Genomic DNA, 11,678 nt, shown 5'->3' on the forward strand with positions numbered 1-11,678 from the left:
GGAGCACAAACAGTGGACTCAGGGACGCCTCATTTTGACTGGTCCTCCTTCTAACAAGTGCAGGGCGCTGCCCCGAAGTATAGACGGAGGGCCACTTGCCAGATATCTTAAGTGCTGAAAGTTACAATCAAGCTGTGAATTTAATCCACTCTCGCTTCTATGCGTCATCTGTAAAAAGAGGATAACAGGCTCACCTGCCAACCTCACAGGGTTCTGTGGGAGGTGCGGATGAGATCATGTTTGTAAAAACACCGTCAGTTGGGAGAGTTGCCTAAGTGCAAGGGGTTGGTTATGAGCAGGTGGTATTTGGCCGGTTTGTACTTGATGAGGAGGAAGAGCCACGACAGGGAGAGTTCTGGTCTGCTTCTGCCCGCATCATCCCAGCGTGACTCTGCCTCCGCCTTCAGTTTCGGAGGCTGATCTACTGGAAGCGAGCCTGGTCAGGCAGAAAGATCTGGTATCTAATGCGAGACGCTGTCTCATTTACTGACTGCATGCTTTAGCTCAGGTTTCATAGCCCCTGTGAGCTGCTGCTTCTTCATATGTAACATGGAGATTGGATAAAGATAATAATGACGTGTGTCTCAACTGTCTCTAGGGCGGTTGTATGGCTTGAAGACAATACACATGAAAGTGCTGGGGAAACCCAAAGTGTGAATGGTTATGGCCCTTCACTATGATCGGAGCCAAATGAATCCTCACCTTACAAACTGCCCTGCTTCACCCTCCTCCCCTCCAGGATCCCTGAGCAGCCTCCATATTCTCGTCCCATCCTTGGTCTAAATTGGGGCACAGCCTCCATGAGCTCAGTCAGTATCAATGCTGGGGTGCCAACGGCAAAGTCAGGACTGGGCCAGAATTGGAGGTCGGGAGAACATGAAATGGAAGTTCAAGGGGAGTCTACAAAACAGAGGTGGAGTGGGGCTGTGACCGGGTTGAGTAGAGGAGATACTGGAAAGGTCCAACGTCAGACCCCAAACCCACAAGGAGAAAGGGGAGAGTTGCAAAGTCAGTGGAGCACATATGAGGTCAGAGTCAGCCAACATTGATAAACGGGTTGGCCCCAAGTCACCAGCCCTAGGAGTTCCCCAAGCCATGCCTCCAACTCTTCTAAAAGCTCTGGGTCTTTGGACTAAGAACTAAGTGTGTTAGGGGCCTGCTGTTCTCAGGCTGCTACACACACACACACACACACACACACACACTCATACCCTAATCCATTTACCCTCTCCACTCCCCATACATTCCTGCTTTACAACCCTGCCGACCTTAAGTGAAGAGAATAGAGCTGTTTGACCAAGGCTTTCTGTGTTAGTTTCCTAGGGCTGCCATAACCAAGTTCCACAAACCGTGTGGCTTAAACAACAGAAATGTATTGTCTCACAATTTTGGAGGCTGGAAGTTCAAGATGAAGGTGTTGGAAGTGTTGGTTCCTTCGGAGGCTGTGAGATAGAATTTGTGTCATGCCCTTCCTCTAGCTTCTGGTGGCTGGCTGGCAATCTATGGCATTCTTTGGCTGGTAGATGCATCACCCCTATCCCTGCCTTCATCTTCACATGGCATTCTCTCTGTATGCATGAATCTGGGTCCAAATTTCCCCTTTTTGTAAAGACTCAACCATATTGGATTAGGGCTTGCCTTGATGACCTTGTCTTAACTTGAACATCTGAAAAGACCCTATTTCCAAGTAAGGTCACTTCCTGAGGTCCTGGGGATTAGGGCTTCAATTGGGGAGACACAACTTAACCAATAACATTCCTTGATTCTCTGATGATGATTCAAATGAGGTGGTTGACTGAAGATGGGGCATGAGGTAGAATAAAATAACATGTAATCTGCTTTGGCTCAATTAGCAACTGGAGGAACAGTTATGTTAGATAGACTATTTCCTCCTATTCTGTTGGGAGAGGGGTAAAGGGCTTTCAATGCTTTATTTTCAGAGCTTAGAACACTCCTGGCATGGAATAGATGCTCAATAAATATTTGTTGAATTAGTAATGAAGGAAGGAAACAGCTCATACCAGCAGCCATTTGTAACTTACACGCTGGTATCTAAGACTTTGCCGATCTGGAGAAAGGACACACTGATTGAGTGTTGAGTTTACCATCACGTTCTCCCATGTGGTACACATGGCCTTCTCAGTAAGAGCCGAGTTCTACTAGGAGTACAATGAAGAGCTTCAGGCAGTGAGTCTCAGAGGGCTGGGCTCTTCCTTAGCCCCATCTCTACCACCCCTGTCACCATAGCGCCCCGTTCTAAAGAGAATCTTGAGACTTGAACTGAAGTTTACATTTCTAAGCTGTCACAACATTCTTTTTCTTACCAAAGCTTATTGATCCTGCATCTCACTCATTGATCAGCGTCAGAGTGGGAAATGCCTCAGTGGTGGGTCATTGAGTTCCACCTCTTCCTTGACAAATGAGGGAATGGCTGGTTAGAGGGTGAAGTGATTTGACTGAAGTCACACGGCCAGGGCTCCCGATTTCTGGTCTATGGCTCTTCCTTTATCCTCAGCTGTTGGTGGACTATTAGCAAATAAGTTGTCAATGCAGGAATCCTTTAGAACATTTGTTAGATAGGAGAATGCTGTGATCTAGTTCAAATGCTTAGGTGGCCCCAGAGCGAGGCCAAGAGTAGAGATTTGGGGCACTGGGCTGGCTTCACGTCTCAGCCTAAAGCTCTGCCACTTGGCTGGCTGTTTGTTCCTCCTACAGGGACGGCTGTCTTTCCATCTTCACATCAACTCTCCCATCCTTCGGAGACAAGAGAGTCCTGGTGGAAAGCCAGGCTGTGCCAATTCTGACCTCACACTGAGCTGCCCTTTCTCATTCCCAATCCCTCCTTGCCCCAGCAGTTTCACGGGGGCGGAACAATTGCTGCAGTCTACGGGCAGGTGAGCTCATTGCCTGCTTCACGTGCTTTGTTTGTACAATGGCCAGGCCAAGTGAAGGACAAGGTGTGGCCTAGCGGTCACCCTTAGAGGCATGTACAGTTTACAACGTCCTGGGAGAAGGCCGATGGGAGCTCCAACAGCCACCTGTGCCACCCAACCAGCCCCACTGATGCCGTTGAGGGGGCCTCTCATGATTTGTTGTCTGCCCGGTTTACTTGCCTCGGTGCCTGATCCGAAAGGCTCAGTATGCATTTGTAAAGCCTAAACTGCCATTGAGCCGCTGAGTCGAATAAGTAAAAACCAACTGACCAGCCAAACTGACGGGGGAGGGTGAACGTTCCCATGATGGTTACCAGATTCAACAAATAAAAACACAGGCTGTCCAGTTAAATTCAAATATCAGATAAACGATAAATAACTTTTTTAGTAAAAGTATACCCTGTGCTATATTTGGCTAAAATTATTAGATGTTCATTTGTATCTGAAACTCACATTTCCCGGGTTCTCTCTGACAGCCGCAGTTCCTGTGGAATTCCGTGGCCAGGGGACCCTTGAAACGCACCGGGGTTCTTCACTCTTGGAACGAAGCCCAGGACCCTCCAGTCCTGACGCCAGCAGCTCCACTCCTAGCGCTGGGCCAGGGGCCTAGGGGAGTTCCACAGGAAGGGCCGTGCGTGCTGCGTGCTCCTGGGTGTGCCCTGGACCGCGAGGTACAGAGCCAGCTCCTGGGAAATGCACCTGCAACTGAAGTCAGCCAGCGCATTTGTATGTGGGCGCTGTAGCTACTGAGAGCTTCCTAGAACAGTGGTTCTCAACCTGTGGGTCGCGACCCCTTTTGGGGATGGAACGACCCTTTCACAGGGGTCGCCTAAGACCATCGGAAAACACATATATAATTACATATTGTTTTTGTGATCAATCACTATGCTTTCATTATGTTCAATTTGTAACAATTGAAATACATCCTGCATATCAGATATGTACATGACGATTCGTAACAGCAGCAAAATTACAGTTATGAAGTAGCCATGAAAATAATTTTATGGTTGGGGGTCACCACGGCATGAGGAACTGTATTAAAGGGTCGCGGCATTAGGAAGGTTGAGAACCACTGTCCTAGAACCTTCGAATTTGTCTTCGCATTTGATTCCTCCGCATCCCCGAGTAGGGTCAGGCACGCGTTATCGATCACCTGTGCTGAAGATGGTAAACACTCGGGTGACATTGCTGAGTCAGTGCCTGGTAAGCAGAGACCTGAGTGGCGTCCTGGCTGCCAGGCTCTGAGACCAATTGCATCTTCCCTGTGCTTATGGGCACGCACTGCTTTATCATCACAGTTGAATATGTTTTCCCAAAAGCCATTGCGTTATGTTTTTTCTATCTATAACAGTATATTAGATTATTGCAGCAAACTTGAAAGCACAGGTGAAAAAGGAAGAGGAATCGGCAAAGGACGCAATTCCACAATCATGTGATAGCTACTACTGACGTGTAGGTGTATGGTATTCCGTTCTTCACGCGTATATTGACATGTTATGTTTCAATCAGCGTGGGCTGCTATAATAAGATGCTATAGGAAGACGTTGGAAAGCTTGTTTTTAAACCTACCAAACAAGAAAACCACAGCCATACAAAACACATTCCAAACAGACAATTGTTTCAGATCCATGACCCCTGCTTTACTTGTTCTTTCTGGAAGAAATACTCTCCCGGGACATCATTTCTAATCATTGCTAAGGCCGACGTAGTGTCAAGTTCCTGAGGAGAAAAATATAGGAGCAAGCTCCAAGAGTAAATTCCTAAACCATGGAAGAACCACACACCCGTGACCTCAACAACAGGAACTGCTTCGGGCCTCGATTTTGACCAGCCGTCATGAGAACTGACAAATTGCACAGAATAGTAAAATGTATCCAAAGCAGAATCTGAAATTGGAATTCACTCGTGCTGGGGACTGAGGAAGCACACCATAAGCCTGATTACTCCATGTCCTCCGTTATTCTAGACGTGTGGCTGCCACCTAGCGGCGGCCATGAACTCTATCAGGGTGGAGGAATTCCGCAGTTCACCTTGCCCAATGGCAAGCACCATTCTCTGCTAGCGCTGACCTCAATTCAAAATCTTTTCCCATTTCTCTGTTATGGTACCTCCCCTTAGTTCTGCCTTTTAATCAATACAAGGTCACCCATTTACTCTTTCTAATGCCAAACATTTTCCTCCACTTCTCCATGCCACTCACTAGTCCAAGAGAGCCCAAGCTCGCTGTGTATCCCGGCCATCTGCACTCTGTCTCTTTCTGTTTCCTGGCACGGGATGCAAGGGCTCCTTAGGAGAGAAGCTGCTGGAAGACAGCTGAGGACAGCAGCACGGCCGTTACTTAATGACGGGACTAATGAGCTAAGCGTCTCTACATTACTATTTCAAGGTTCGCAAAAAATAATGCTGATAATAGCAGCGGTTTGTGGTAAGAATCTATGTAAAAATATTATGTATGTTTTTAATATTTTCAATTACGGGTGGATATGTACACATGGATATGATATGGGGGGAAGCAAAATGGCCAACAGATAGTTGAGTTGATGCAAAACAAATATAAGGACACAATGATGAGACAGTGGCGAGGCGATGTGGCATATGTCAACGTGAAAACCGCTCGTTGAAATGGTTAAAGATCGGGCCAGTGTCCAATCCCTCCAGCAGGTCATGTGACTGTCTCCTGGGACGTACCCTCATCAATGTTGAGCATGAACAGATTTTTTTGAGTCTTGACATGTGAAACATGGCAACTCTGATTAGCTGGCATGTATTCCACTCCTATTACCATGCAACATTTTTAACGTTTATTTTCCACAGGTCATTGATCTTACATGTGTACATTATTCATGTCCGTCCTCTGACAGCTGTCTGCACACATTTAGAAGAAACAGATTTTAATCCAATTAAAATAAAGAACAGAAACAGTGGGAGCTCTGTGTACCTGGAAGCAATGACTGCTAAAGTATGACCTTCACAAACTGGAAACAGAGGAAACAGCTCTCCTTAAAAGTGAAAATGAAAGTGAAGATTGTGTACTTGTCTATAAAGTCTACATTGTTCTGTGCACGCGCACACACACACACACACACACACACCGCATACACACATACACACACACCGCATACATGCATACACGCATACAAACAGACACCCATGACGCACATGCAGCTCATCTAGGTCAGTGTTCTGACGGGACTCACAGGCACAGTGACTGATACCCTCAGGAAACAGCTGTCCGACACCGGGGGAGAGGGGGGCGGGCTGCATCAGGTCCATTTCCTGCCCCTGACATTTTCACGATAACCCCAGAACTTCTGGAAAACACCAAGGACAACGTTCACTTTAATACTTTATCACCAGTGGCCTTGGAAAATGTGCTCCAAAGCGTGTCACCCAAACTGACTCTGAACCTCCTCTCTGATCCAGCATCACCCCAGTGACCTTAGGGATCCTTGTAGAAAGCACTCGGGCCAGACACCTCCCATACCAGAAGTGCCTCGCCAGACGCCTGTGCCGCCGGCCACCAACAGTCCACCCACCACCTTGCGTGTATTTAGTACTTGACAGTTTTCTAAGAGGTTTAACAGGACGCAGGAGCCCAATCACATACATTCCTTTGCTGTTTTAGGAGGCAGGGCCACGATGGTCTCATTTGTTTCTCTAGCCCAGTGGTTCTCAACCTGTGGGTCGCGACCCCTTTGGCGGTCGAACGACCCTTTCACGGGGGTCGCCTAAGACCATCCTGCATATCGGATATTTACATGACGATTCATAACAGTAGCAACATTACAATTATGAAGTAGCAACGAAAATAATTTTATGGTTGGGGGTCACCACAACATGAGGAACTGTATTTAAAGGGCCAGAAGGTTGAGAACCGCTGCTCTAGCCCATTGCTCCATGGACACGAAGTGCCCGGCTGAGAGCTGAGTCAATGTTTGCCAAGTTGAACGAAGCTCAAACACTGGCAGAAAGAGGAAAGCTGGTAAGTTGAACACACAAAGCTCTGATTTCTTCTCTCTAATGAAATCACTTTGAAAAGAGAAGGGAGGACTCCCAGTCTCATGAACCAGGTCCATCCAGGCAAAGTCTGCAGGAACTGACCACTGCTTCTGTGAGGCAATGACTTGGGTGGGGGTCATGCCTGCAAGGGTGATAGTGGGGACTTCTGAGGCTCTGCTCATGCCCTTTTTTTGTCCCTGGGGCTGGTTAGATGGGTGTGTTCTGTTTGTGAAAGTTTATAGTTGCACACTTATGTGCGTTTTTCTGTATGTGTATTAGACATAAAAAAAGTTTAGAGAAAAGCAATTCTTTATAGGCAATCCAACCTCAACTAATAGACCCTCTGAAGCTAATAACAGTTGTGTTTACCCTTGAACATGAATTAATTGCGAGTCTGGGCTGTGGACCAGATACCCTGGCCCTGCCCCTCACTCACTGGGAGAGCTTGGCTGCATTATGTAATATCTCCAAGATTCTGTTCCCTCATCCATGAAGCAGGCAATTAACGCCAACATAATTGAGGTGTTGAGAAGACCAGGCAAGACTGTTCACGCCCAAGATCTGGCACCTGGCCGGCTCTCAGCAAATGACGGCAGCCCTCTTGTAATTGTTGTGATGTACACAGATCTCAGATTCAAGTGTGCAGGACATTCGACTCTTCAGCTGTACCCGGCCTTATTTTTTTTAAAAAAATCCTCATTCCGTTGGGTAGCAGAAACTTACTCTGCCATTTCAGATTTCCTACCCTCATCCAAAATTCAGGTGGCTCACATAGACTTTCCCAAACTCTATCTGCTCGACTGTTCCTGCTCCATCTTATGTTGGGTGGCCGTCAGCAGATCCTACCCGCCAGGCTCCTGGGAGTTCTTCAGCGACCCCTGGGTTCCTCTGGGGACCACGGGGTGCTGTGCGGCTCCTTGCCGGGTGACGATGCAATGTGAGCCTGTCTAGAGGTGTGCGTGCTTTCTGCTCTGGGATCGCCACCACCAGCGCCGTATCTGGGAAAGTGGCTTGTCTTCCCCCAGCCCTGCCCCTGCCCGCCCTGCCTCAGCCTATGGAAGGGTCAGGAATCCCTGTGTGAGCAGAATGACTAGGCTGGTATAACGCAGACTCTGAAAACCAGAGAGAAGTTTCTCTCTCTTATGTGGTCGTCTAGCCTGTCACACTGGTGGGCAGCCTGCTGACCAGGACATTGTGAACATATATATCTGGCCTTGTACTTTTTAAAAAAATATGTTTTTGTTAATTGCAGAGGGAGGAAGGGTGAGGGGGGGTGGGGGGAGAGAAACATGGATGGACTGCCTCCTGCATGCCCCGTACTGGGTACCGAGCCTGAAACCTGGGCATGTGCCCTGACTGAGAATTGAACTGGTGACCTCCTGGTGCAGGGGATGATGCTCAAACAACTGAGCCACACCAGCCAGGATGGAAGTATTTTTTTAAATTGTGAGTACCAAATAAAATTCCCAAGTAATGCCTGAAAACACAGGTGTGGGCTAAAGAAGGTTTTCAAGTTGTGAGTACATGAAACACAGAGGTAAACTTGTATTATTTATTATTATTATTACTAGAGGCCTGGTGCACAAAAATTTGTGCACTCAGGGGGGAGGGAGGGGGTCCCTCAGCCCGGCCTGTGCCCTCTCGCAGTCTGGGACCCCTCAGGGGATGACCACCTGCTGGCTTAGGCCCGCTCCCCGGGGGATTGGGCCTAAGATGGCAATCAGATATCCCTCTGGCAGCCCGGCACCCCTCGGGGGATGTCCACTTGCCAGCGGGGAGCAGGCCTCAACTGCAGTCGGACATCCTTAGCGCTGCTGAGGAAGCAGGAGAGGCTCCCACCACCACTGCTGTACTGGCAGCCATCAGCCTGGCTTGTGGCTGAGCAGAGCTCCTCCATATGAGAGCTCCCTGACCACCAGAGGGCAGCTCCTGCATTGAGCATCTGCCCCCTGGTGGTCAGTGTGTGTCATAGTGACCAGTCATTCCCAGTCCTTCTGCTGTTAGGGTCAGTTTGCATATTACCCTGTTACTATATAGGATAGAGGCCTGGTGCACGGGGGGGGGCCGGCTGGTTTGCCCTGAAGGGGGTCCCGGATCAGGGGGGGGGTCCCGCTTGGGTGCCTGGCCAGCCTGGATGAGGGGATGATGGCTGTTTGCAGCTGGTCACACACCCTTCAGGGTGGGGGTCCCCACTGGGGTGCCTGGCCAGTCTGGGTGAGGGGCTGAGGGCTGTTTTCAGGCTGGCGGGTGACTGAAGCTCCCAACCTCTCCTTTTTTTCTTTTTTTTTTTTGCTTTTTTTGGGATTTATTTACCTTCTATGGCTGTCACTGGAGCTGAGAGCCGGCTTTAGCTCTGAGGCTCGGCTCCCGCTCTGAGACCTCGGCTGCTGAAAGCAGGTATCTGGGCTTTGTTTAGCTTCTATAATTGAAACACTGTTGCAACTCCAGCTCTGAGGCCCGGCTGGCTGAAAGCAGGTTTCTGGGGATTGTTTAGCTTCTAAAATTGCAACATAGTTGCTTAGAGTGCAGCTCAGAGCTGGGCGGCAGCAGGCGGGGAACCTTGGTTTCCTCCATCACTGGAGCAAGCAAGCCTCCTGTTGGCTTCAGCTCCCTGGCTGCTGGCCGCCATCTTGGTTGGCAGTTAATTTGCATATCGCCCTGATTAGCCAATGAGAAGCGTGTCGGAGGTACGGTTAATTACCATGTTTGTCTATTATTAGATAGGATATTTGTTGTTGTACTATTTCTGTGTGTTACAGCTGTAAGCCTACTTTTTCCCACCCATGTATATAACTTAATCCTTACATTCATATAGGATCTTCTATTTATTGTGTTTTGATTATATCTGCTTATGGTTTCTCAAAGGACAGTATGTGAGATGACACTAGGAATTACATAGAGGGAGATTTAAAATTTTTAACAGCGATGTGATTATTTTATTGTAAAAAACTATGAAGCGTGCTAATTAAAGGAGAATATTAGGGAAGTAGTAGAATAGGTAGAATGCGTATATTGTAAAAATTGCAAAAATTATACTTGGGCGACTCACGGTGGATAAATATCACCTGATTGATCTTCTTTAGTAAGACATGTAGTCTGCGGTGGGGATGATTTCATCTGCTTCGCAGAAGGAAAAACTGGAACTTGCACATATGAACACGGTGCTCTTTCCACCATCCAGGCTTTGTGCAATTCAAGACACCTGCCTGAGACTCTGCTCTTCAGTTCCCCGTAAACATATGGATTGGGATCGGAGGGTTGGACACAACCCCCCTAGTGGCATGTTTTACCTTCCTTCCACCTCAACAAATCTGGAGACTTCTCGGCTCATACATTTTTTTTTAATTTAAAATTTTAAAAAGCAGATGCTCACTTAGTCTTATATGTAAACACATTCACATGATAAAATTTAATGAAATTCATTTTTCTTTGAAAAACTAAAAGGAGAATTTAGACATTTGAATTTGAACTTTGTTCTGACTCTTAAATCTCATCATTATTAATCATGAATGTGAGTAAATCATTTTCTCCTTGATGAATAATGAAAAAAGTGCTTATTTCCAATGAAGCCCTAGCTGGTTTGGCTCAGTGGATAGAATAGAGCATTCTGTGGACTGAAGCCTCCTGGGTTCGATTCTAATCAAGGGCACATGCCCGGGTTTCGGGCTTGATCCCCAATAGGGGGCCTGCAGAAGGTTTTCACTCATCATTGATGTTTCTCTGTCTCCCTCTCCCTTCCTCTCAGAAATCAATAAAAAAAATTTTTTTGAGTAAAAAAGAAGATTCAGAGAATTTCCCAGTAAATGCCTTACTTTAAAATATTCTCTTTACCCTTTTTCCCAAATTGTCTTGATTTTTCAGTCATTTTTGAAATTTTTATAAATAGAATACAAGTTCATTTTTTAAATATTTCTTTTAATGTATTTAATCTAGATATGTGTCAACAGTAATATCATGGTGCAGAAGACTGACGCAGACTAGTCAGAGGGAGATGCCCACTGGTTCTGTTCTTGAAGAAAATTGGTATGTGTATTTCTTTTAAGTTTAATCTGTGTAGAAGAGCCAACTAATACTCAAAATTAAAATGTCAAATGGTAGGGGAGAAAGGGGGGGGGATAAAACATTTCCCCTTTTGATTAAAAAATAAATAAAACTGGGTAAAAAAAAAGACAAATGGTTAACTTTAGGACTTTTTCCCCCAAGAAAATCTTTTCTTAGTTAAATATATTTAACTCTATGTTTTTGATAGCTTACAATTAAAAATAATTTTTCTTTAATTAAATATCTAATTTATTAGGTTTTTTTGTTTAAAATTCTAACCTTTGTGAAAACAGTCAAGTATGCTTATTTGAAATATTGTGTATAAAAAAGAATCAGATAACTAGCATGAACTTACTACTTTTCTTTCCACAGGTGTGTGGCTTCTGAACTTGAAAAGATACAGAAGTTTAACTGTATCCTTTAAACATAAGGTATTGTCCTACATAATTACTTCCTTTCCATTCTAGGTTTAATTCATGACCCTATAGTTTATATTAATCCACGCATATATTGTGGAGCTTCAATGAATACTTAAGACATTTGAGAAGTAGCTTGTCTGTAGAAGGTACACGATACTGAATATTTTTGCATGTTCATTGGTGATATTGACATGTATTTTTGTGTCCTTGTAGTGTCTTTGTCTGGTTATGGTTGTCAGGGTAATGCTGGCCTTATACTTTGAAAGTGTTCCCTCCTTGTATTTTT

The 11,678-nt window shown here is 46.1% G+C and overlaps 1 long non-coding RNA gene across 1 annotated transcript; it reads left to right on the forward strand.

Moving 5' to 3' along the window:
- The first annotated feature begins 10,353 nt into the window (after positions 1–10,353).
- On the forward strand, positions 10,354–11,413 carry LOC106727186. Its single transcript, XR_001363354.1, has 3 exons — positions 10,354–10,443; positions 10,866–10,955; positions 11,346–11,413. It is a non-coding gene; the product is annotated as an uncharacterized LOC106727186 (long non-coding RNA).
- The last annotated feature ends 265 nt before the right edge of the window (positions 11,414–11,678 follow it).

This window comes from Myotis brandtii, unplaced genomic scaffold (genome assembly GCF_000412655.1).
Source record: "Myotis brandtii unplaced genomic scaffold, ASM41265v1 scaffold384, whole genome shotgun sequence".
NCBI classification, from domain to species: Eukaryota; Metazoa; Chordata; class Mammalia; order Chiroptera; family Vespertilionidae; genus Myotis; species Myotis brandtii.